This window comes from Triticum aestivum, chromosome 5D (assembly GCF_018294505.1).
Source record: "Triticum aestivum cultivar Chinese Spring chromosome 5D, IWGSC CS RefSeq v2.1, whole genome shotgun sequence".
Taxonomy (NCBI): Eukaryota; Viridiplantae; Streptophyta; class Magnoliopsida; order Poales; family Poaceae; genus Triticum; species Triticum aestivum.
This window is the reverse complement of record NC_057808.1, coordinates 509,546,779-509,552,078: the sequence shown is the minus strand read 5'-3', so window position 1 is coordinate 509,552,078 and position 5,300 is coordinate 509,546,779.

Sequence of the window (5,300 nt, the reverse complement as noted above, 5' to 3'; positions counted from 1 at the left end):
AACCTCAGCTCCTGCCAGGTGCTGACGCGTGGATGCCTATTGGTCCCGGTTGGTGGCACCAACCGGGACCAAAGGCCCTCCTGCCTGGGCTCCCCGCACCGGCCACGTGGACGGCCTTTAGTCCCGGTTCGTGTAAGAACCGGGACTAAAGGGCTAGGGCATTAGTAACGACCCTTTAGGCCCTTATGAACCGGGGTAAAAGCCCCTTTTCCTACTAGTGTACCGTGAAGGAGGAAGCCATCCGTGCCCGCATTGTAAAGAAGCGACAGCGGAGGAACACGCGCGCTCTCGCCCGAGAATAGAATCGGGCGATCTGTGCCATGGTCTGCCCCGCAAAGAGGAGAAGGATGACAATGACGGGCTGGACAACTCCGTGAAGAGCAGATCCGGCTTGATCCATATTGTGCTTTTGACCGCTACTTCCACGAGGAGGACGGCAAGGGCGTCGGGAAGGACAAGGGCAGTCGTGGATGATCTTCTCCATAGCTAGTATGCAGGTAGAACATATCAAATTATGGTAGTCCAATGACATGTTCTCATGTAGTAGCCGAATGATGTGTGTTGCATCATTTACGTAACGTTGCATGTCTTTATATGAATTTGAGGTGTTTGATTGTGAAAAATATATATTAATACGTATCTGGTCGGTGTCTATGGACGCGCCCGCGGGTATTTAGGGTCCAAATTAACGAGTTACGCCAGCACCAAGATGTGTCTATAAACATCTGGTTCACAAAAAATATTTAGAACGTCTTATAATTCGAAACCGGGCAGTACCTGTACGCACATTAATTTCAGTCTTCAGAATGCCCTGTTTTTTTGTCCTTGTCCAAATGGAACCCTGCTCTCTCTCTCTCTCTCTCTCTCTCTCTCTCTCTCTCTCTGCGGGTGCAAATGGAGCCCTTCTCAATCATGATTTGTTTAAACCGTCCAAGCTTATCTAAGCTAGCGCTATGCCTGCGCTGCGTGTACGCTGGAGCTGGCCTGTAAGGCTGTCGAGTTTTGCAGTAATGGGACGGGACACGTATAGGCCCGGCCGGCGGGGTCATTGTACAGAGATGTTTTGGCAGCATGACTTCTTTTCAAGAAACATATGCACCACTCCGATTCCGGTACCGCTTCTGTATAGTAGCAATCGTACACATATTTTGGCGCTGTTATATATGCATGAACTATATCTGTTGAACCCTGTGATCCAAGGGTACGCACAGCACTGCAGCCGGCGATCCCTGTGCGGCATTCATGCACAACCGAAGTACCACGCTCCCTCCCTCTCGATCACTCCACGAGTTGTAGGTTTGCTTGCCGTACGTGGATGCATGCATGCGAAGTTGTGTGGGTTGACTGCGCTGCGAACATTTTGTCATTTGAATTTTTATTGCAGAGTTATTTCATAATATGGGCGGAAAATTCGAAGTTACCCAGTCGCGTGGCTAGGAGTGAAAGTTTTTCTTTTTGAAATAACCACATATATATTCCATTAGTAGACAAACTTATTACGGAGAGTACATATGCGGTCACCACACATACATAGGTGTCTTACAGTTTTGCACTAAGCATCCTCCAACCGGTAAAATTAGAATTTCACCAGTGGAGAACCTTGTGCCTCGTTGAATCGTTGTCCACCATTGTCCTCCACCATCACCAAGGCAACGCCGGAGAAAAAGGAGAACAACCACCATACCAAAATCTGAGGGAGCACCTTCACATACAAGGATGCTTTTCGAGCCGATGAACCGGACCGCCGCATACAAAGATTGTGAGCGCTCAACCCGTTCAAACAAAAATCATAATTTTTTTTCTAGAATACGCATGGTTGCGTATCATATATATTTTTGAAACGGAATGCGTATCATATATTGATCAGAAAAGGGGCAACCCGTTCATATATTAATCGCCTCCTCTAATCTCCTTCAACTAACTTCCACGTCGAGGGCACGACCGGTAAAACTATTCAACCCTACCCATTTCCACAAGGCTTCCACCACAGGACCATGCATCAATTTAAGTCTTATTAGGGCAGCGCAACGGTGAAACTATCCAATCGTACCCATTTGGACAAGGTTTCACCTCTTTGTCATTCCTGCCCGGCCGTGTCAGCAGGGTGTGACGATCCGAACTAGTCCGGCGAGGTCTCCTAATTTCCCCTCGCTTTCGTGTCGCCGGTGGCCCCGATCTACTAGTGACCCAAATCACTGGCGTGCGTGACCTCCTCCCTCAGGGACACATATCTCCACCATTAGTTGCCTGTGGGTCCGACTCCGACCGGCACGCCGCAGCAAGGTTAACAAACGCCAACGGCACACATTGTACAGAGAAAATCTGACGGTCGACTGCGCAATAGCAAGTTCGTTGGTTGAGACTTGAGAGAGACAGACACTGCACTAGAAACCAAAAGACAAGCCACATTTATACAGGCCGACGTGCAAACAGTGTCACTTTGCTTAATCACGTACGGGTCGCTAGTGAATCTTCCAGCCCATACACGCGCTCCATCACCCGCCGTGGGTGAACAGTGCCGATTAGCGGCAGTAGAGCGCACGACACTGACCGCATTAAGGACTGATCAAGTGAGCTCTTAGAATCTCGTTAATGGCGTCCGCCACTCCCCCACCCGTTTGGCCGGCCGGTCTTAATTGGCTCCGACGACGACGTTCCAATTAGCTTGGATAGGATACGTTGCGCGCGTGCTCCGCATGCAACTCGTGACGTGCAACTGGGATAGCTATTGTAGCTGCTATGCTAGCTAAGGCCATAGGCCATAGCCACCTTTCCACGAACTTAACTCGGTTTCAACCAGGACCGCCGTTGTTAAGCCGGCCAGCACGTACGAGATCCTTTTAGTCTGTTGCATTGACAACGATGCTGCAACGAGCAGCCTAGCCCTCAGCTCTTGTGACCGAGCTACTACTAGCAGGGTCGCCCGATCGAGAGCAGAGGGTGCTTCCAGAAGCTGCTTTTGGTGATGGACCGGACTGAATTGACACGCGACGTTTGCCCGTTAGCCTTAGGGAGTGAACGCCTCCTTTCCATGCATAGTCTTCTTCCCCTCGTCTTTCTCGCTCAACCAGTTCGCTCTCATTGTCGATACCGTCCCATTCTTTTCTTTGTCACCGTGTGAGCTGCTCACACAAACCCTATCTCTTTCGTTTGCACCTCCTTGCCTCAACTTACTGTTCGCTAGACATACAAATGACCGATAATGGGTTCGATGGCACATGACAAAGGCCGACACCTAGCACCCGTCCAACGACCACGACTGACCCATTTGTCGAGCACCCTAGCTCCCGCCCAATGGAAAAGACCCGGCAAAGAGAGGGAAAACATGTCGCACCGGTGTACTTCTGGCTTTGCCGAGTGCCCCGTATCTGGCCCTCGGCAAACACATGGACGAGTGGCACCCTTGGTCCCGTCTCTGTGATTCGTGCCATATTTTGCTTTTTTTCGAGTGCCCAATTTTGACACTCGGCAAAGGTTTGTCAACTATTCGATGGAAAAGACTCGGCAAAGAGGGCTCACCACCTCCGAGTGTTCCCCCTCTCCCTTTGCCTGGCAAAGAGCTCGATTTCATTAGTGTCGAGCTGTATTTAGATTAGGTAGCGAACGGTTGCACATTAGATTTTCAGTTCGCCGATATATTCATCTAGCTAAGCTAGACATCTGATGTTTGACGGACATATATCCAGCTAGCTAGCTGCATGTAGCAATGATCAATGATGATCGAAGTTGGAGACCAGTTTGTTTGGGCACGAACATCATGGGGCATGCACGGTGTTCGTACATTTTGGAAGGGAAGAGCCAAATTAAACACTGGTGGTTGGATCATTTAGGTGGTCACCATACTGTTTTCAACAGAGTACCACTACTACTATCAATCATTAAGCAACCAACACATGTGACCCTAAAAAACAAAAACAATCAACACATGTGCGTATGGAAGTTCCTGGATAAACTAGGCACTATGATAAATCACCGATCTCAATCGTTCATATTTCGTACTCCCACTGTCGTACGCCACATTTTTCGGACAGCGATGGATGAACCCGACATGGAGATATCAATGGTAGTATGCTTAATTACGAGCAATGTTAGACATACATAGAGTTTTGTAAGTAATTTCTGTTACAGGCTAATGTGGAGCAACTCAATTGGGCCAAGAATAGCGGCAGGGGCCCACCTGATGTGTGTGTGTGTGGTGGGGGGGGGAGTTTTTATGGAAACGTTTGTGCACGTTGTTTCGTAGATGTAGGATTTTGAGCTAACCGATCGAACATAGTGTTATCGGGTTTTTGAGGCCGCTAGCTCATGGTTGGATGGTGAAGAGGATAGTGGTATTCCAGCACACCAGAGTTCCTAGACTTGATATTGAATTTTTCAGGATTTATTTCATGTCTTCTGGCAATGCGTGTTTAGTGAGAGGAGATGTTCCGTCGACTATAAAGATGTTTGTGGCGACTTTGTTAATCTCAAAATGATATGCCGGCTTAGTTTCTTGGAGGTGCTCACAGGAGTATGACATGCGTGCATGCGCGCGTTCATAGGGATGAGCGTATAAGCGTATGTATAACCGTTTGCGTCTGTATCGTGTTAAAAAAAAGCTAGCACTTGGCCGGTAATCAAGGTGTTGGTTATGTGGGTCGATCAAACGAACGATGGAGCCAGCTAGCTAGAGACGTCCCCGGTACCTCAACCTCCTCCATCATTCCGTCAAACAACAGGATGATCGAGCGAGCGATGGATCGATCATGCACTGATAATGTGAATGTGCGCTGCCTGCCTGCTTGCTTGCTGCTAAGCAGGCTGTCGCTGTGACCCGCGCACCACGTTGTTTGCATCGCTACTACGCTTGTGGACGGGAGCGGCTCCACGTACGCGTCGTCGTCGTCGGCGGCGGCGTCGGCGTGGGAGATGAATGATGCATGGGCGAGGGCCAGTCGACGGCGGTGGGATTGGGACTGGGGTTATTGGAACGGCGTCGCTGTACGGGTGGTTCGTGGTTGGCGCGGCGAGGGGTCTGCATTACTCTCTACAATTGTTCAGTAGTACTGTAGGAAAGAGGAGATTTCACATAGGATTTCATCCATGAAAAAAAATACATGGATGAAACCACTTCGGAAAACACATTTGTAAATGCCGATTTTTTTTTGAACAAAAGTTGTACGTGTACTTCTCCGCGTTCTAGGTGTGTGCGGAGAGTTTCGCGGGAAAACAACCATTTTGTTGAGCCTGTGCAAAAACAAAAATGCTACACTTACGGATGAATTCTACGTAACCTTACGAACCTTCCTTCTCCAATAATC